This window comes from Vombatus ursinus, unplaced genomic scaffold (assembly GCF_900497805.2).
Source record: "Vombatus ursinus unplaced genomic scaffold, bare-nosed wombat genome assembly UNPS02004423.1, whole genome shotgun sequence".
NCBI lineage: Eukaryota > Metazoa > Chordata > Mammalia > Diprotodontia > Vombatidae > Vombatus > Vombatus ursinus.
The window spans coordinates 1,007,242-1,028,733 of record NW_020944201.1 but is presented as its reverse complement, the minus strand read 5'-3'; the positions used below and the strand labels follow the sequence as shown (position 1 = coordinate 1,028,733).

The 21,492-nt window shown below is 46.1% G+C and overlaps 1 protein-coding gene across 3 annotated transcripts in view; it reads right to left on the bottom strand.

The window, feature by feature from the left end:
* ARHGEF9 (Cdc42 guanine nucleotide exchange factor 9) overlaps nucleotides 1-21,492 on the bottom strand; it is a 277,350-nt gene that overhangs the window by 244,367 nt on the left and 11,491 nt on the right. For 2 of the 3 annotated variants that reach the window (XM_027836022.1, XM_027836035.1), the window contains exon 2: nucleotides 9,784-9,863. The gene's annotated coding sequence lies outside the window, so the exon portion shown is untranslated. Of the gene's footprint in view, nucleotides 1-9,779; nucleotides 9,864-21,492 lie in introns of all 3 variants that reach the window. The other variant, XM_027836028.1, reaches the window with a different exon arrangement.

Here is a 21,492-nt window from a genome sequence, read left to right as displayed (position 1 = left end):
CCCCCCCCCCCCCCCCCCATGGTGAACTCCCATAGCTCCAGCACTTAGCACAGTGCTTGGTACACAGCAAGCACTTAATTAATGTGTGAGGCCTCCCAGGTCTCTTACAGCTTGAGATCTAGGATCCTCTGATCAAACTAATTCTTAAACTGGGTTCAAATCCTTTCTTTGCCACAAACTTTCTGTATGACCTTAGATAAGTCACTTCCTTTCTATAGGCCTCAGTTTCCTTTTCTAGAAAATGTTTTTTTTTTTTTGCGGGGGGGGGGGCGGTAAGATGAACTCTAAGGCCCCTTCCAACTTTTGCTGCCTGAATACTTTTAGGATATGGAAATGGTTTTCTGCATAAGCAACTGATTTCCTTCTCAGATCTCATCAGACTAAGGCAAGCTGGGGATCATAGAAGGCATTATTTTGGCGACTCTGAAATGCCATAATGTGAGGGGATCTGGGTACAGGGTGCTGAACTTGGACACAGTCAAGAGAAACCTGAGTTTAAATCCTGTCTCTGAGATGTAATAGCTGTGTGATCATAGGCAAATCACATACCCTTTCTCAGTCTTGGTTTCTTCAGCTGTGAAATGAGAATGATAACACCTGCATTTCTGCCTCACAAGTTTGTTGTGAGGATCAAATGAAAGCATATTAAGAAAAGTGCTTTGTAAGCCCTGAAGATTTATAGCAATTTTTCTTTGGATGGGACCTGTGATGTCATCGGCACAGTGTAACTCCCAGCAAGGCACGGCCGCATACAACATATATCAAGCTGAGAGAGCTCCCAGAGGAGAGAGTGGTTAAGTGACTCGCCCAGAGACACCAGCAAGTGTCTGAGGCAGGCCTTGAATTTAGGTCTTCCCAATTCCCAAGTCAGCTCTCAGTCTACTCTGTGACACTGCTTCTCTGGATTAGAAACATCTGATTTTCTTGTGTTTTAGGGTCCCTTCTAGCCCGGATAGTCCATGCCCCAAGGTCCTAACCAGCCTAAACATTCCATGCCCTAAGGTCCTAACCAACCTGGACATTCCATGACCCAAAGGTCCTAACCAGCCTGGACATTCCATGCCCCAAGGTCCTAACCAGACTAGACATTCCATGCCCCAAGATCCTAACCAGCCTGGACATTCCATGCCCCAAGGTCCTAACCAGCCTGGACATTCCATGCCCCAAGGTCCTAACCAGCCCGGACATTCTATGTCCCAAGGCCCTTTCTGATACCGCCATCTGATGTTCTGGGCCCTGAGAGTCCATCTTACCACAGCACTCTGTGAAATCTACAAACCCACTGGGGTTACCTGGAAGAACAGCATCCACTCCTGACTCCAGCCCACTCTCAGGGCCCCTCCCCCAGCCGTTTTTCCCCAGCAATAAAGAATGGTCCAAGATCCATTTCCCAGATGGGGGCTGAAGCTAACCGAAGCTACAGCTTTAATATCTCTCAGCTATTGTCTCATTGTTCCCTTTCTCTCAGTTTTGAAACTCCCTGTGAAACAATGATGTTCTAAAATTGGGCATCCTTTTACGTGCCAGAAAATTTAGAACTGAGGACCCTGGGGCCGGATACCCAGCTGATTGTTTAGGATTTCCTGAATTTTTCTAAAGTCAAAGGGGCCTGAAGTGGCCGGGGGGGCGGGCGGTGTGATACTGACAGGTGGGCAGGCCTGTAGTTATCCATGAAGACATCTCTCTCTCCCTATCTCTTTTTCTCCTTTCAATCTCTCTCTCTCTCTCTGTCAGTTAGCTACATACATGTCACAAGGCCACCAGGAATTCCCATCCTCTTTTCCTTCCCAATTTTTTTCACCTGCTAATGCCTGCCATTTCACCATTAGAGATTCATTCCTGTGGATTAAACATGAATATAGGAACTTTGGATTTAGAGCTTAGAATAGGGATGGGGAACCTGAGGCCTCGAGGCCATGTGTGGCCCTCTAGATCCTCAAGTGCAGCCCTTTGACTGACCACTCCTGGCTTAAAAGGACAATCAAGCAGAACTGAAAGGGACCTTAGAACCCAGAATGTGAGAAGGGAGAGGGACCTTAGATGACACTAAATTCAGTCCTCTTATTGTACAGAGGAGGACAGAGATTCTGTTAGAGGCCAAGTGACCTAGCTGAGGCCACCAAACCAGCTCAATCTCTCCATTGCACAGATGGGGAAGTGGGGGCCCAAGCTAAAGAAGTCACTCTTCATTAACGTCTTGGCTTGATTTCTCCCCTGATACCTTTGATATCATGACCTTCTTTCTAAAGATTTCAGGTCACGCACCCAGGACCCTGAGGAATTTCTAAAGGTTTTTTTCTTTTAACTTCCCAAATTTTGTTTGGGGGGGGTGTGCTCCCCAATTTTTAAAGCTATTCCTTCAGGTGAGAAAATGCAGCTCTTTTCCTTCTTAGCAGAGGTGGGGGACTATGGGTGCAGAACATTGGATACACTGTCAGATTCAGCTGATGCATTGGTGTTTTGTTTTGGTTTTTTCCTTTAACATAATGACAATAACTGGCCCCCTAAACATTCTGGTCAAATTTCTTCCATTTAGCTGGCACCAACTTGGTCCAGCCCTGGGAGATCAGTGTGGAAATTCCCTCCACTAGACACAGAACCACAGCTCATCTGAGACTGAGCACAACAAAGCAGCAGTAGCAGTTCCGGGGAGTGGCTCCAGCTTGCCCAGCTGGCCAGTCACAGGCATGACCTGAGCCCAGGCTTCCTTGACTCCAAGGCCAGCCCTCTAGGGACTGTCCCATGCCTACTCTCCCAATTTCATCTCTCCTTATACTTCTTTGCCAGCATCAGTTTCAGTTCCTGAGATCTTCCCAGGCTACCCTTATGCTGCTTTCATTCCCAGTCTCTGCAAGGAACAGAAAGAAGCCTTCAAGTCCTCCCTGCAAGGTTTGGCACAGCCCAAGAGCCTCCTACTGGCTCTCCAGTCCATGAAGCACTGGGATTCCTTTTACAAGTTGGTCCACAGGCCTGCTTGCTCATTTCATCTGTAGGATTATAGGTTTTAGAAGTGGATAGGGGCCCGTGAGAGCACCTAGTGCCTTAATAAATGATCTCTCTCTCTCTCTCTCTCTCTCTCTCTCTCCCCTCTGTCTCTCTCTCTCCCTCCCTTCCTCTCTTTTATCTTTCTCTCTCCTTTCTCTTTCTCTCTCTCTCTTCTCTCTCTTTTATCTCTCTTTCTCTCTCTCTCTCTCTACTGTCTCTCTTTCTCTCCCCTCTCTCCTTTATCTTTCTCTCTCCCTTCTCTCCCTCCTTTCCCTCTCTCACCCCCCTCTCTCTCTATTTCTACCTCCCTAGTTTGACTCCCTTATTTTACTAAAGAAAAAACCTGCCCAATTTCACACCTATAGTAAGCATCAGATACAGAATGTGATCCCAGGTCCTGTGGCTCCAAAGCCATTCCACCTTAGCTCTCAAGGGCCTAGAGGCAGCTCAAAGCTAGACTCGGGAATCAAGAAAACTGGGGCTCAAGCTGAAGCTCTGCCACATATTCTCCACGTGAGTCAGAAGACCTGGATGCAAACTCTGCCTCTGATGCCTCTTGTTTATGTGACCTTGGCCAAGTCACTTCATCTGGGGGAGGGGGAGGGTCTCATTTTCCTCATTTGTAAAGTCAGGGGCTTGGACTATATGGCCTCTGAAGTCCCTTGTTATTTCTGGGCCTCTATCTCCTCCTCTTTCAAATGTGAAGGGGAGGAGATGGGCTCGGTTATCTCTAAGGCCCCTTCTAGGAAGAAGATTCTGTAGTCCTGCTCAGAAAAGATCATAGGTTCACAGATCATAGAACCAGAACCTTAGAGATCACATAGTCAGATTCTCTCATTTTATGAAGGGGGAAACTGAGGTCTGGAGAAGAGTAGTGATTTCCCCACAGTCACACAACTAGGTAGAGACAGAGCCAAGAGTTGAAAGATCTTCCAACTCCAAGTCTGGTGTGCTATCCCTTTTGTTGTTCAGTTGTTTTCTTTTTCTTTTTTTGGGGGGGGGGCAATTGGGGTTAAGTGACTTGCCCAAGGTCACACAGCTAGTAAGTGTCAAGTGTTTGGTCTGAGGCCAGATTTGAACTCAGATCCTCCTGACTTTAGGGCTGGTGCTCTATCCACTGCACCACCTAGCTGCCCCTGTTCAGGTGTTTTCACTCTATTTGGGGTTTTCTAGGCAAAGCTCCTGGAGCGGTTTGCCATTTCCTTCTCCAGCTCATTTCACAGATGAGGAAAAGGAAGCAAACAGGATGAAGTGACTTGCCCAGGGTCACACAGCTAGTAAGTGTGTGAGGCTGGATTTGAACTCAGGAAGAGGATCCTTCCTGACCCCAGGCTCAGCGCTCTATCTACTGTAGCACCACCTAGTGGCCCAGTGTGGGATCCTAAAGTATAACTGACAGGTCTCAAACCCATCAGGGAGTTAGGGGGAAGTCTACCCCTAGCATGTGAAGACCTCTCCTAGCAGAATGGGCAGATGAGAACATGACCATGAAGGGTGATTGAAGCAGGTAGTGTGGAATTCTTACAGTTTGGTCAGGCATCAAAGATGCCAGGGGCATCCATTGCATCCCAGGCCACCACCAGTCAGCCTGACTTTTGTCCTGCCACTGGACTTCAATGATTCAGGAAGAGGGCATGAGGCTGATGACTTTGTGCAACTCTGCCTTACTTAAATCTGATTCACACATGAGTCAAAACATCACCTGTAATGTCACTGGTCCTCTTTGAAAACAAAGAACAAACAACAAGAACTCCATCACCTCACCTCTGTCCTTGACACTTGCTACATCAGCTTCTGTGACTCCCTGGTCATGGTGTATGGAGACAGCCTTTTTGGCACCAAGAAAGAGCAATCTGATGGAAAGGGGTGCCAGGAAAGAACAAAGAAATCCTTAAGTGGGTCTCAGTTTCCTGGTTGTCAAATGAGGACAAAGCTTCACTCCCTATTCTTGACGAGGCTCTTTTGAGGCTCAGCTAAAATGATGAAGATGAAATGCTGTGTAATCATTTTGTTCTGTCCAAATGTCAGCTGTCATTGCTTTAACCTGGCCAGGCTGGGAGGCAGGAAATCATTCACATATCTCTAGCACTGTAAGGTCTAAAAATTGCTTTCCTCCCCAAAACCCTGGGAAGGAGGTCATACAAGTCTTATTATCTCCATTTGACAGCTAAGTAGTGCCAGCACCCCAATTCAGACTCACATCTGCTCAAGGTAGAAAGCTACAGGGATGACATTTGGATTTCTGGAGCATTGCTTGAAATAAAAGAATGGCAGAACAGAGATGGAGAACACCTAACAATGCTCAGTAACAATGTTTTTCGCAAGAACTGAAAGTGACAAAGCAGATCGATTGAGGAACCATTAAACAAATTGTGTGGTCCATGAATGGAAGATTACTGGGCTGTAAGAAATGGTGACTGTAAGGAATAAAGAGAAGCATGGCACAACTTACATGAATTGATACAAAGTGAAGTAAGCAGACCCAGGAAAACAATTTACACAAAGACTACAAATGCAAATGGAAAAAACAACCATCCTAAAACAATAAAAATATTGCAAAATTACACAGAACAAGCTAAGTCCCAAAGAAGAGATATGAGAAAACACATACTCCCCACTCCTGTGCAGAGATGGGAGAGCCATGGATAAGCAACATTTTCAGATTTTCCCTATGTATTGATTGGTTCTGCTGCTTTTCTCTTAAAAAAAAAAAACCAACTCTGGGAGCTACAATAAGGATTACACAAGACCTGGCAGCTACTATGTTGAAGGACTGTAGGTCTTGAAATACTGTATTCTGTAGAGCAAAAGAGCCGGGGTTACAACCAAGGATAACTTACCCAGCAAAGTTAAGTATAATCCTGAATGAAAAAAAAAATGGCTATTTAACAAGCTCAAAGACTTTCAGGTTTTGTGGCAAAAACAGCAGAATTTAAGGGAAAATTCAATATATAAGGTCCAGGAGAAATATAAGGTAAACATTGAAGACCAATTATAAGGGACTCAATATGGTCAAACTGTTTACTTCATATATGTGAAAATATTAGCAGTACTCTTATGAGTGTCATCATTATTTGCGTAGTTTGAAAAAAAGGCTTGGACTGAGCTGAGTATGATGGGGTGATTCTAAAAAAAATTGTGTAGGGAGAGATAAAAAGGAGTAATCTCATACAAATGAGGCATAAAAAAAGAATTGATACAGAAGAAGCTAGTAGGGGGGATTGTGGGGAGTGCTGGAACCTTACTCTCATCAGGAATGGGTTAAAGAGGGAAAACATATATCTAGAAGGGTATAAAAGTCTTCTAAATTCAGAAAGAAATAAGACGGCAAGGGGATAAGATGGGTGGAGAGGACAAGGGAGGGACTTTTAGAGGGGTGGGTAGGTTAAGGAATAGGAGGACAAGGTAGTGGGTAGAAGTAAAATAGAAAAGTGAGGAGGGATAGGGTAAATGGGGTGAGAAGGCTAGTGAGAAAAAATAGGAAGGAAGGAAAATATTATTTTAGACCATTTAAAATACCTACACAGTATAAAATACCTGAGCGTATGCCTGCCAAAACAGACACAGGAAGTCTATGAACACAAACATAAAATACTTTTTATACAAATAAAGTCAGATCTAAATAATTAGAGTAATATTTACTGTTCATGGGTAGGTAACGACAATATAATTTTTAAAATGACAATTTTACCTAACTAATCTATTTATTCAATACCATCCCAATTAAATTACTCAATTATTTTCCTGAGCTAGAAAAAATAATAACAAAGTTCATTTGGAAGAACAAAAGGTCAGGAACTAAAGAAACCAGGGAAAAAAGATGTAAAGGAAGTAGATTCAGCAGTATCAGACTTTAAACTATATTGTAAGGTGAGAGCATTGTTGAAGTATAAAAAGGATAATTTTGATTATTTTAAATTAAATTTTTCTTGTATAAATAAAACATATGTAGCCAAGAATAGAAGGAATGCAGAAAATTGGGGGAAAAAAAACTTTCATAGACAATCTCTCAGATAGGATATGATTGTGTTGGAATATTGCTGTGGTGAAGGAAATGATAAGCTGGTTGATTTAGAAAAACATGAAAAGACTTGGACTTATGAAGGAAGATACTATCTACTTTCAGAGAAACAGATAGGAGGAAATAATCATAGCATGGTCTTACATACATGTGTATGAGCATATACGTGTATATATGTGTATGTTTATATATATGTATATATCCATGCTTAATTGTAGCCTTCTCTAGGGAAGGGAGGAGGGGGGAGGAAGGGGAAAAAAAATAAAAGTGCACAGCAGAGAACAGAAGAAAACCTACAAGGAAGCAAAGAAAAGCTGGATAGCTTTGAAAACAATGTGTAGTATTTATTTTATAGGTTTTCTTGAAATGGAAATTTATTATTTTATATTGAATCCTCTCTTATGATCTGCTGTATACATGGCAATGTTTTTCCCCCTTTTCTCATTTTATATTTAAATTTAAAATAAAAAAATTTACAAAAAAAAAAAACCCCTCTGTTAAAGGGGATGGCTCTCTGGGAGAAAGTAAGAGAGGGACACAGGAGAAATTTAGGCAATGTAAAAACCAAAGTATTTGGGGCAGCTAGGTGGTGCAGTGGATAGAGCACCAGCCCTGGATTCAGGAGGACCTGAGTTCAAATCCGGCCTCAGACACGTGACACTTACTAGCTGTGTGAGCCTGGGCAAGTCACCTAACTCCATTGCCTAGCCAAAAAAAAAAAATAGTATTTGTCTGCTATCTTGCAAATCTAATAAGAGGTCTTTAAACTGAAAGGGGAAAAAAAAAGTATGTGGGGGCGGGGGGGACCTGCCCATGTTTATATACCAAGTTAGAAACTAGAGAAAATAGCTACTGTGTAGGAATGGAGATTAGCAGCTGGGACCAAAAAGGTCACTGAAGCCAAAATTTAAGAGAAAAAGGAACCAGTACACAAAGGTCCAAAACATGAAAACAAGCAACAGGAATTCGAGGCCCTAATGCCTGCAGGCAGAATCACTCTCATGGGTATCCCAGAGACTTGGTGGGAGGAAATTCATGCCTGAAATAAAGCTCTGAATGTGCAGCCTTATCCAAAAAGACCTGAATAGGTAAAAGGGGGAAGGGCAACATTGTATTCTGGCTATCATTGATTGGCCAACAGCCCAAGCTCCACCTGGTCATGGTTTGGGCTGTTTCTGTTTTGGCCAGAAACCCTGAGGTTTCTCCCAGTCATTCTGGTCTATATCTTGTTACTGAGACCCAGATGACTCTGGAGGAGAAAGTGAGGCTGGTGACTCTGCACAGCTCACTTAAATTCAATCCACTTGCAAGTCATGGTATCACCTTCCTGATGCCATGGTCCTCTTTGAGAATGAATGACAAACTACAACAATAATATATTAGGAAGAAATAATCAGGTGAGAAAATCCAGGTTCCAATGGAGGAAGCATGATAGAGAGAATCTGAGTAAACATCAATGGAAATAGAAGCAATATTGTCATCAGAGTATACTACAGACCACCTGGTCAGAAAGAGGAAATAGATGCAGAGTTTGTAAAACAGATCATAAGCCCGGCAAAGAGGAATAATGTGGGAGTGATGAGAGACTTCAATTATTCAGACATCTATCTGCTGGAATTCTACAGTTGCCAAAAATAGCAAATGAGAGAGCATAGGTGGTGGAAAGAGTATGGTATTTAGAGTCAGAGTCTGGCTTTACCACTTATGTGACTTTAGGCAAATCTCTTCCCTCCCTGGGCCTCAGTTTCCTCTTCTGTGAAATAAGGAGACTGGATTGATAACCTATAGGATCCCTCTCAGCTCTCAATCTAGGATCTCATGACTCAAAGGCCAGTACTTTTTTTTTGCTAAGTCCCAGATGTTTCTTCACCAAGTTTCTATGTATGTCCTTGGGCAAGAAATTCGACCTCTTTGGATCTGCTTTCTCCAAGTAGTAAACTGGAGAGTTAATATCTACTCCTCTGTACCTGCCAGGGAGTCTATAAAGACCAGATAAGATCCTGTCTATGAAAGTCTGGGGATCTTTGGAAGAATGGACCTATAGAAATAGAAGGCACCATTATTATTTTTATTTACCATTATTACAAAGGAATTTGCCTAAGGTCACAATGTGAGTCAGCACCAGGGCTGAACTGAAAACCTAGGAAGAAAGCCATGTCAGGGGGCTCTGTATTAGATCTGGGATGGGGATGGAGGATTTGTAGCTATCCCAGATTCAACCCTAAGGCCAACATATTACAGGAGGAGGCAGGGCGGGTAAGGTGCAAGAATGAATTGTCCCTAAATTGTAACGAAGGGAATGAATAGTTACACAAGTATAGATCCGGTGTCTTAGAACAGAGAATGTCAGAGATGGGAGGGCCACAGGACAGAGAGAACTGAAGGGATGATAGATTATTCCATGGTTCGGACTTCACTCAAAGGTAAACTGAGCTTGGGACCCCCTAACAGACCAGTGACCTTCTCTCTCCCATAGGGTCCTACACAGACCCTCCCATTTCCTGACTTGTAATGCCACCTGTGGTTTGGATTGCGGAAGGGAAACACACTTTGGGTTGCTGGACAGGTAATCCGCGCCCCCCTCCTTCTTCCCATTCATTGGGCCTACATTATTCCAAATAACTCATGTCTAAAAAACCCTCATTATATTCCGCCCCCTTCCTAATTTCCCCATTTTGTTAAGGGGACCCCCCCATTCTCCTAGTCACCCAAACTCACAACACAGGAGTCATCTATCAATCTAGACTAAAACAACAAGCATTTATATAAGCACCTACTATGTGCCAGGCACTGTGGGAATTGATGGAGACACAAAAGCACAATCGAGATGGTCCCTGGTTCTCCAGCAGCTCACAGCCTAAAGGCAGAAACAAAACACATACATATAAGTAAATACAAGGTTTTTTATTTGTTTGTTTGTTTTCGTGTTAATTTGGGAGCGGGGAGCCTCTGGCAGTAGGGTGGATCAGGAAAGGCCTTAGCCAATAGGGCTGAACTTTTAAGGAAGCTCCAAATTACAGACAGCTAGGTCATCCAGTGTAAAAGACAAATTCCCCTGAAGCGGTCCCATTATTCGAATTGACAATGCATATTACCATTGAACTGAAACCAACGACCATATTTAATAATATATAATTAAATGTAATTGCATTGTAACTTCAGAGTATAAATTAAAATATGTACATACGATCGCATTGAGGTGTTCACACTAATCAGGACCTACCTCTACAGGCAGAAGGGCAGAGATAAGGACGGCAAGCATCCACGGAATGGGGGCCAGAGAGAAAGAGAGAGCTCAAAGACATGGTAATTCAGGCTACTCACACCTCCTGATAGAGAGGTGATGGACTCCAGAGGCAGAATGAGATATGCATTTTTAGACATGGCCAACAACATGGGAATATATTTTGCTTGACTCTGCATATTTGCTGAAGGGGTTGCACTTTTCTTTTTTCATTGGTGTGAGGGACAGGGGCTAGTGATAATGTTGCTCCCCCTCCCTCCAAAAAGGAAAAAGGTCCAGTGAAGCAGTTTTAAATACGCAGATGAGAAGGAAACACAGATAAACTCAACAGTTTCGAAAGCAGTATGTTGAATCGATTAGAAACTTCTTTTAAAAGGCATAATTGAGTTTGGCGGCAAGTTTTCCCTCCCACTCAGCCTGGCATCCATCCAGTTACCAAGTCTTTCAGACCTCTTCTTATAGTGTCTCTCTAATCTGCCCCTTTCTATGCACGGGGTCGCCATTTGAGGCCCTCAGGAACAGCCTCCTATCGTGCCTCGGGTCTCCCTTCTGCAATCCTGCCTTCTGGGTCTGGTGGGTTCAGGGGGATGCAGATAGCCCACAAATGCAGTCCAGAAAGCCAAGGGGTGGGTGACCCACAGGTAGGGAAGACTGAGGGAGCCCTTTAGAAGTCAGTCAGGCCCCCCCCCCAGCACACACTCCCAAAGGCCCAGCCATCATCCTGCAGGTAACTGGTAAAAGATGGCACCATCCAAAGCAGTACAGTAGGCAGTGATCAGACTGTCATAGTGGGATGGGAGCATCCCACAGTCAGTGAGACAAGGGGGTTGTGTCTAGAAGGCTGTCAGCAAATGTCACACCACTGCCCTCTGCTGGACAGAATCTAAACCACAGGCTACTATCTCAAGCTCCATCCCTACCCTCCCCCCACCCCCAAACACATTCCTAGAATCATACAATCTCAATTCAAAGGGACCTTACAGGCCGTCTAGTTCAAACCCTATCTGAACAGGAATCCCTTTTCTAACTTCTCCAACAAGTGAAAGTTCAGCCTCTGCATGAATACCTCCAGTGACAGGGAGCTCACTACCTTCCCCAAGGCAGGCCACTCCTTTTTGAGACAGTGCTGATTGTAAGAAAGCTCTTCCTTATACTAAGCCCAAATGTTCTGCCCTATAATATTCAATACTCTAGTTTGCGGTGGGGAGGTTGTCCTTCAGACTACCGCTTGGAAAACAGTCTACCCTTCCTGTTGGAGGGGATTCCTAAGGGAATGACTTCATCCATGGGGAGGCAATGATGGCAGTGTAACAGAAAGAATATCTTAGAGACAAGAAGCCTGGATTCAAATCTTGACTCTAAAACTCACTAGTGGTGTGAATATAGGCCAATCCCTTTCCCTCTCTGAGCCTCAGTTTCCTTATCTGTAAACTGAGAATAATAATACATACACTACCTGCCCCTCAGGGGTGGTGTCAGCAAAGTATATGAAATGGGAGTTTCCATTAGCTCTGGATTAGTTCTATTGGCTCAGGGCTTCCTGTGACCAGCATAGGGGCCACTGGCTGCCCTTTTTTCATGTGGCTTGGAACATTCTAGGCAAGTTCCAGGGAAAGGACCAGGGAGAGGGTGGAGGGGCAAGTCCAGGGCCCAATGAGCAGGGGGAGTGGCTGATGCACCTATAACAGGCCCTGAAAGGGCTCATTCCACCCACTGACCTGCATGTCGATGCAGCAACCAAAGCCTTTCCCAGCATTCCAGACCTGGTGCTTTTCCTTTCCAAATGGATACCTGTAGGGATTCTCTTGGCCCACCCTGAGCTCCATTCTAGTCCAAATCCCCTCATTTTACAGGGGGGGAAACCGAGGCCCTGGGAAGAGAAGTGACTTGTCCAGGGTCACACAGAGAAGCCTATCTCTAGTCCTGGAAGGGACCTCAGATAGTCCAACCCCTCCACTGGACAGATGTGGAAGCTGAGGCCCATAGAGTAGAAGGGACTTGCCCAAGGTCACACACATAATAAGAGTCAGAGGTAGAATTTGAACCCAGGTCTTCCTGACTCTAAGACCAGTGCCCTAACTTATTTATACCAAATAGCCTTCCGGCTAGCAGATGCCATCTGTGACTGGCTTGAGGGCACAGTGAGTCAGCAACAGAGCCAGGACCCCGTTTCCCAGACCTCACTCAGTTCAGTGCCTTTCCATACCATAAAACCAGAGGGCATCTTGACCCATCCACCCCCATGGAAAAGGAAGGGGGCCCAGCTGGGCACAAGGCCTGAGTGAGGGCAGCTCCAAATTCCTGGGGCCAGTGGAGGCCAAGGGGGCCAGGCTGGCCCAGGAAGGATTGATTGCCCAGGGACTGAGGTCACTGCCCTTCCTTTCCTCTCTGCCCCACCCCCAAAAAATCTCCCCAGGTTTCACTTCCTCAGTTCCACAAGCTCCCCAGGGCTGGGATCCGGGCTCATGAGAAGGCAACGAGAAGGTTTCCATTTGTTAAAAGTACTGAGAGAGGCTTTTCATTGACTTCTTTCAAATGAATGAAAACATGCTCTTGCCAATGCCCAGAGCTGCCGCCCAGGTGAGAGTACAAATAGAAATATGAATGAAACCCAGACAAACAAAAATGACAGCCTTGAGCCCCACCTTGTCTCTCCCCAAACCATAAAGGCAGGAGGGCGTTGGCCCCAAAAGGAGCCCCTCCAAGGCAGCTCATGGGCCACCTCCCCGACAAAACCCCTCCTGAACACTCCAGCTCACCTGGGCCTCTCCCTCCCTCAGGTCCCTCCCAGTCCCCAAACAGGCCCTTGGGAGCGTCTTCCAACAGTGAGAAGAATGTCTAAGTGAGACCAATAAAAGGTTTTTCCCTCATAACAACCCTGAGAGGTTGGTCATCAGAGTCATTCAACAAACACTGGTGTGCACCTACTACGTGTCAGGACTATGTGCTAGATGTTGGCGAGACAGAGGAAAAAATCAAAGCAATCCCTCCCCTTAAGGAGCTGACATTCTGAGGGAGCTGGGGGACGATACCATGTACATAATATTGAAAATATACATGTAAACAACAGGATACATGTTATTATTCCTAACTTACAGATGGGGAAATGGAGGCTCCAATACATGAAGTGATTGTTGTCCACATGGCCTGCCTCTCCGAGTCCCAGGTGCTTTCCCTAACCCACAATACCCTTTCTTCTGCCCTTCTATGGCACCAGCGGCCCACATTATTTGACCCACAGCACACGCTATGTGAACTCATCACTCACCTGCAATATAGCTCAGGCTATAAGCTCCCTGAGGGCAGGAGCTAAGTCCCAAGGTTAGGACAGAAAGGGCCTTGGCTGTTAAGAGAGTTCAGCCCCCTTATTTTACAGAGGAGGAAGATGGAACTGCGGAAGCTGGAGTGATCTGCCAGGGTCACCACAGGATCCTAAACCTAGAGATGGAAGCAGTCTTGGAGACCACTGAGTCCCACCCCCTTACTTTACAGAGCTTCCTCTGTAAACTGAGGACCAGGAGGGGAAGGGACTTAACCAGAGTCACAAAGCTAGCAAGCCTCGGGTCCCCTGCCTCAGAGGCTAGCTCTATTCTCACAACACTGGGCCTGACTATATAGGTTAGTAGTTAGAACCTGACTATATAGGTTAATAGTTAGAACCACATAGTAGGTTCTCAAATGATACTAACTGAATTGGAATCCTCAAGAGATTCCCACATGACTCAAAGAAGAGGAACCAGGCACGACTTTTCTTTGGCACCTCCTTGCAAAGGGGTGGCTCTTCTAAGTAGGCCGAGGCCCAGCAGAATGCCAAGAAGCCCCAGCTCCGACTGAGGCCAACAATCTCTAGGTAAGTAGAGAGCTCCAGGAAGACAGGTGAGCCTTTTGTGGAAAGGGGCTGAAGGGTAGGAAGTGTCCAGAATCAGGGCAGGAAGTGGCCAGAATCAGGACAGGAAGTGAACAGAATCAGAACAGGAAGTGACCAGAATCAGGGCAGGAAGTGACCAGAATCAGGGCAGGAAGTGACCAGAATCAGGGCAGGAAGAGAAGTTGCTTTCTGAGGCTGGGTATAAATCTTGCCTCTGATATTACTCCATGTGTGACTTTGGGTCACTTCCCCTCCCTAGGTCTCAGTTTCCTCCTCTGTAAAATGAGGGAGCAGGCCTAGATGGCCTTTAAGGTCCCATTGAGCTCTAAAGTTATGTCCTTGCCCTGCCACTGACAAGTGTCTAACCTTAGATGTAACAGTTCTCCAGTCTAGTCCTCAGTTTAACCCCCTCTAAAACAAGAAGATCAGATTCCACAGTTTCTAAGCTCTCCTCTATCTCCTCCCTGTGTCACTCACTCCCACTGAGGCCCAACCACGGCTTCATTACTCCCTGAGCCCTCAGGGCCCTTGCCTCTTGCCAGGCCAAAGGGGAGGGGATGTAGCCGCTGTTCCTGCTGGAACCTTCGAGGTGCTACAGGTCCAGCTGGATCCCTGAGCTTCTGGCAGGGCAGCCAGCATGCCTGGGCTCTGGCTGAACAGCCTTGCTTACCACCCACTCCCTGAGACCTCACTGAACTGGTCCGCCGGCTCCCTCCCCGCCAACTGGGGCTGGTGGACAGGCCAGGATGGGGCAGGATGGGGCAGGTCTGACCTCCAGCTCCCACAGTCTCCCTCTCAGCCTGATGCTTCCCTCTACATGGGTTCTTATGGACAGAGGAAGTAAGTGTGTGTAAGAGAAATGGGGTGGTGGGAATATGGGGGTAGGGAAACGGGGGTGCTGATATGGGGGTAGGGAAATGGGGGGTAGGGAAGTGGGGGTGATAATATGGGGTAGAGATATGGGATAGGGAAGTGGAGGTGAAGATATGGGGGAAGGAAAATGGGGGTGGTGATATGAGGGTAGGCAAATGAGGGCGGGGATATAGGGGAAGGGAAGTGGGGGTGGGGATATGGGGCAAGAATATAGAGGTAGAGAAATGGGGGTGGTGATATGGGGGTAAGGAAGTAGGGTGGGGATATAGGGGGTAGAGAAGTGAGGTGGCGATACAGGGGTAGGAAAATGGAGGTTAGGGAAATGGGGTGGGGATACAGGGGGTAGAGAAGTGGGGGTAGAGATATGGAGTGGGATATGGGGGTGGGGTTATGGAGGTGGGGACATGGGGTAGGGGTATGGGCAGGGTAGGGAAGTAAGGGAGTGATTTCTGCTTCCTCAAAGGCTCAGCAAGCCTTTCCACTACCTTCTGGGGATCTGAGCTGGCCATGGGACCTAGAAGCTGTTGAAACTGGGCAACGTGTAGTTGTGGGACCTTGAGGTCACTTTTTCTCTCTGGACCTCAGTTCTGTCCTTTCTAAAAGGAGGTGGTTGGACCAGACGGTCTCCAAAGGTCCTTTTAGCTCTGACATTTTGTGATTGTAGGGTTACGAGAAGCAGGAGGCCAGTGTGGAGAGACCAGGGTGGACCAACTCAGCTGCCTCTGAAGGCAGCTGGAGGGAGCAGAGAAACAACCTAATCCATCCTCCACCAGGCAAAGTGACCTTCCCAAAGGAAAGGGCTGATCACAGCACTCACCTGCTCAGAAAGCATCAGTGGCTCCTGCGTCCTTAGGACTTACACATTCATTTAAACTCCTCTTTGGCACTATATAAGCCCTTCACAATTGATCTCTGGCCTGTTTCCAGGCTGGTGTCACAACTCCAGACAAAGTGTCCTTCACACTTGCTGTTCCCTATAGAAGACATGCCATCTCCAGCCTCCAGGCCCTAGCCCAGGTTGTGCCCCACACTTAGAATCCTTTCCTTCCTCACCTCTGCCTCTTAGAACCCTGAGCTCCCTTCACAGCTCAGCTCAGATACCACCTCCTTCAGGAAGCCTTTCCTGATTCCCCAACTTGTCAGTATCACTCCCCAATCACTGGCTATTTCCTTTAGAGAAACAGAGAGATAGATGAAAGATGCTAGATAGGCTAGACAACAGAAAGACAGAGGACAGACAGGGACAGACAGACAGAGAGAGGGGTAGATGAAAGAGGCTGAACAGGAGAGACAAAGAAAGATAGAGACAGAGAGATAGACACAGAGACAGACAGACAGAGAGAGGGCTAGATGAAAGAGGCTGGATAGGAGAGACACAGAGACAGAGACAAAGAGAGACAGAGACAGGTAGATTGAAGAGGCTGGACAGGAGAGACAGAGAGAGAGAGACAGACAGAGACAGAGACAAAGACACAGACAGACAGAGACAGGTAGATTGAAGAGGCTGGACAGGAGAGACACAGAGAGAGATGGAGACAGAGACAGACAGAGAGAGGGACAGATGAAAGAGGCTGAACAGGAAAGACAGAGAGAGATAGAGACAGAGAGAGACAGACAGAGAGAGGGGTAGATGAAAGAGGCTGGACAGGAGAGACAGAGAAAGATAGAGACAGACAGAGAGACAGAGAGACAGACAGAGAGAGGAGTAGATGAAAGAGGCTGGACAGGAGAGACACAGAGAGAGAGAGAGAGAGACTGAGACAGAGACAAAGAGACAGACAGACAGAGACAGGTAGATTGAAGAGGCTGGATGGGAGAGAGAGAGAGAGAGAGACAGAGACAGAGACAGAGACAGACAGAGAGAGGGGTAGATAAAAGAGGCTGAACAGGACAGACAGAGAAAGATAGAGACAGAGAGAGAGACAGACAGAGAGAGAGACAGACAGAGAGAGGGGTAGATTAAAGAGGCTGGACAGAAGAGACACAGAGAGAGAGACAGAGACAGAGACAAAGAAACAGAGACAGACAGAGACAGGTAGATTGAAGGCTGGACTGGAGGGACAGAGAGAGAGAGAGCACACCTGATATCTCTATACAGGATAAGCCAAAACTCTGAATTTTTTAAGCTATTAAAGCCAACGACTTTTGGAACACTGTGTGTATCTCCTATATGTACTTACTTGTGAACATGCTGTATCCCCCCTCCCCCAAGTAGAATGTAAGCTCCTTGAGGGCAGAGACTATCTCACTTTTGTATGTGCATCCAGAGAACATAGCTCACAGTAGACACTTGCTAAATGCCTGAATCAGAAAACGTTAGAGGTACTTCCCCCCTTCACTCCCCCACCCCCACTTCCACACTGTACTATATCCCTTTCCTAGAGCTAAGCTGTCTGAGTGCAGGGCCTGAGTAGTCATCGTCTCTACATCCCTAGTGCCTAGCACAGTGCCTTAGAAAGCACCTGAGAGATATTGGTAGCAATGAACTGTATTGTTCTAGGAAAGCCATTCCCCTGTGGGGCTGCAAGTTGAGCGTGCTTGTAAGATCAAGGTCAGTGAGGGCCACAAGCTGTTCCCTTGGAGGATTGGGGGGCTGGGGCCGCTGGGAATTCAGTTAATCTAATGCTTTCCACCTGTCTGAGCAGAGAAATGAGGGAAATAAGAGCTCTGGCTGGGGTGGGAGTAAGGAGCAAACCCAACTGTGAAGACCAGAGGCCTGTATGGGCCACTGGGCCATGGGAGTTAGGAAGATGGCGGCATTCATGTTATACAGCCCCCTCACACCTGGCCCCCAACAGAACAGAAAATGATTCTTCCCTCCAATTCCTTCAGAAGATCTGAGACCCCAGGACCCTGGGTCCCACCCATCCCCTTCATTCTCTCCCAACCCTAAAAGGCCCGCAGAACAATGGGAGAAGGCCTTGCTTTCTGCCTGCCTAGCTTCAGTTAGAAGCCTGTCCAGACAGGCTGGGAGACTTAAGCCCCTGCCCCTGGCTACACATCATTCAGCTCCTCTCAAGCCTGGGCCCCTGAAGATGGGGGGACAGGGGGTGGGGAAATACAAAATTAGTTCTCCTCGAATCTCGGTGACCTAGGCAGAGCAAGGCCCAGGCCATCGCCACTGATGCCCCATAAGGAGAGCTGGCTCGCTCAGAACAAATGGTTGGCTCTCCCTCTCGCTCTAAGTTACATTTTATCTCTGGGAAGGTTGTGGGGGGACAGTATCTCAGGGACTATCAATCATTTACATCTAAGTACAAATTAGACTACTTTTTCTCCTTGTACCAGTAGCTGAGAACAGCAGGCTAAAGTAACAGGACAGGAGTGCTGAAAAAACAGATGTTGTGGACATGATGGGGGGGGGGGGGGGAGGATGGGAGACAGAAGTAAAGGCCTTGCTGAAGCTACCAGAATCATAGAATATCAAAACTGGAAGGGACTTCAGAACATTCAAGTTGGAAAAGGCCTCAGAAGTCAGTTACACCTTAACTCCCTCTCTTGACTCAGAGGGAGGCAGATGGATCAGTCTTTTCTTTTCTTTTTTTGGTGAGGCAATTGGGGTTAAGTGACTTGCCCAGGGTCACACAGTGAATCCCTGTCTGTCCATCCTGTCTATGTCCTCCCAGTTCTCCCCTGGGGCATCCATACTGGGCATCTTCCTCAATTTCACCCTGGCTACCAGCCCAGCTTCTTTGGTGACATCCTTTCCTCTGGTTCTCTTTGTGGTTCCTTGTTGGTAATGTGTTATATAGCCTGCCCACGCTGCCAAGTGCCTCTTTGCCCTCTCAGTGAAATTTCCTTTTGCTTCTTTGGAGACTGTCTTGTTCCATTACTCACAACCAAATACTATCTTGAGAATAGTGGTACTAGAAAGATGGCTCTTTATTTGGGGGAAAAGCTCGGGATTGTTAAAAGAACTTGGCCATTTCCCAAAGGCCATTTTCCTCTTCCTATTTATTCAGTTCTGGGCCCAACTCATGGCCTATTTGTGGAATCTGAGTTAGATATCCCGATGGCTGCGTCCTAGAGGTCAACCATGAGCCAATCTGGGCAGCAGGTACTCTTTATTCCCTTGGTTGCTACTGTGTAGTTAGGACAAACTTGGCTGTGGTTATGGACCTCATCCAGGAGCCTCTGGAGCCTTCTGGGGCTTGAGGCAACCAGCACAATGTCACCTGCAAACAGGAGCATGAGGAGGGCTTTACCACCTGCAGGGGCTCCCTCTTCACCTAGGACTCAGCGCTGAAGGCTAATGGCAAACACCTCTGGTGAGTGTCTATCTCTCTGTCTTATACCTCACCTGCTATACCTCATCTGTAAAATGGGGTTAATACTAGCACCTACCTCTCAGGATAGTGGTGAGGATCAAACGAGATCCTATTAGTAAAATGTTTGACATAGCTCCTGGCACACAGTAGGCACTTAATAAATGCTCATTTCCTTCCCTCCCATTAATCTGATTATATTCAAAGCAATGATTCAGGAATGATTCTAACATCAGTAAAAAGCCCCTTCTTGTCTATTATAAGCAATTGTAACCACATATAACCAGAGGGTTACTGAAAAAGGAGCTGCGTATAATTTTGACAAATGCACAGATGTTCCTAGAGGGCAAATCAGCTGCTTCTGATGATCACCAAAGTTCTAAGAACCATAGCAGGATCTTTTAGTCCCTACAACATCGTTCAGACAATTGTGTGATTGTAAAGACATGGTCTCTTCTGAAGTGATCACTTGGGAAAGCTTGCCTGTTTCTACAAATGGAAAAGCAGATGTATAGGCTGGGAGACATAGATGTTCTCTCAATTGTCTTTACTTGGTGCCAACAAGTCCCAAGTTTCTTTTCTCACCTTTGCTATCTTCCCCTGCCTCAGATCCCTCGACCATTTATTTATTCTGCACTGTCCTCACACTGGGTCTAGCCCACCTGGGGCCTCAGGCCACATGTGGCCCTCTAGGTCCTCAAGTGGGGCCCTTTGACTGAAACCAGACTTCACAGAACAAATCCCCTCTAGGTCCTCAAGTGGGGCCCTTTGACTGAATCCAGACTTCACAGAACACATCCCCTTGATAAAAGGATTTGTTCTGTAAAACTTGGACTCAGTCAAAAGGCCACACCTGTGGACCTAGAAGGCCACACGTGGCCTCGAGGCCACAGGTTCCCTACCCATGTGGTTTTCAAAGCATTGTACTTAAATGTGTGTATATATATACAGACATAGATATTGGATTATCCCAAAAGGCTTAGTGCAATTTTAAGCTATTAAAATTTAAAATGACACTAAGACATTTATGCATGTATACACATACACAACACATTTATATATACATGTGTATATAAACATATGTATACATATACATTTATATACATGCACATATAAACAAGTACATATGTGTATGCACACATAGGTTGTACATGTTATGCAGTACATATACACACGTGTGTGCACAGACATGTATACATGTATGTATATGCACGCGCATGCATGTATATATAATTTTACCCACACAACAATCCTGGGAGGTGGGTGCTATTATTAGCCCCATTTTATGAGGATAATAATCAATTTAGATAGTTTAACTAGGTCAGGTAGGAGTTGTTTCAATTGTCCATCATAATTTTCATTTTTATCCTTCTAACTCTGTATTAATTTCAAGCTTTGTGCTAACAAGTTCTTGGTCCAACTTTACACAGCCCGCTGACTCAGGAATGGCTCTAACATGAATAAGTCAATTTTATTTTTTTGTGATGTTATCATTCCATGTTGGCCGTTCTATGTTTACGTTTTCCAATTCTTTTCACAGTGCACAGAGCGCTAGGCCTGGAGTCAGGAAGACTTGAGTTCAAATGTGGCTCAGATACTTACTAGCTGTGTGACCCTGGACAAATCACCTAACCTCAGTGTGCCTCAAATTGCTCATCTGTAAAATGGGGATCATAACAGCACTCACTTCCCAGGGTTGTTATAAGGATAAAATGAGGTAATAATTGTAAGGACCTGACACATAGTTGGCATGTACTAAATGCTTGTTTCCTTCCTTCAAAATAAGTATTCATGATGCATGGGTGTGAGGCTGCTTTGTAGTCTACAAGCCTTCGGTCTTTCTTATTCCTGATCCCTATTTTTCCCCTTTCTTTTTGGGGGGGGAGGGGCATCTTTCCCCTATGCCCATCTTTGCACCAAAATCACCAGGTATCTAAGTCAAGGGTGGGGATCCTGCGGCCTCAAGGCCATATGTGGCCTTCTAGGTCCTCGGGTGCGGCCTTTTGACTGAATCTAAGTTTTATAGAAGTCCTTTTATTAAAGAGATTTGTTCTGTGCAGTTTGGATTCAGTCTTTGACTGATGGGGCCGCACTTGAGGACCTAGTGGGCCACACATGGCCTTGAGGCCGAGGGTTCCCCAACCATGCTCTAAGTATATGTTGACTTTACTAGGAGGGCTTCACTGAGTTCCCTGAAGCATTTCTCTACATCTTCACCATTGGCAACTGCTGTTGA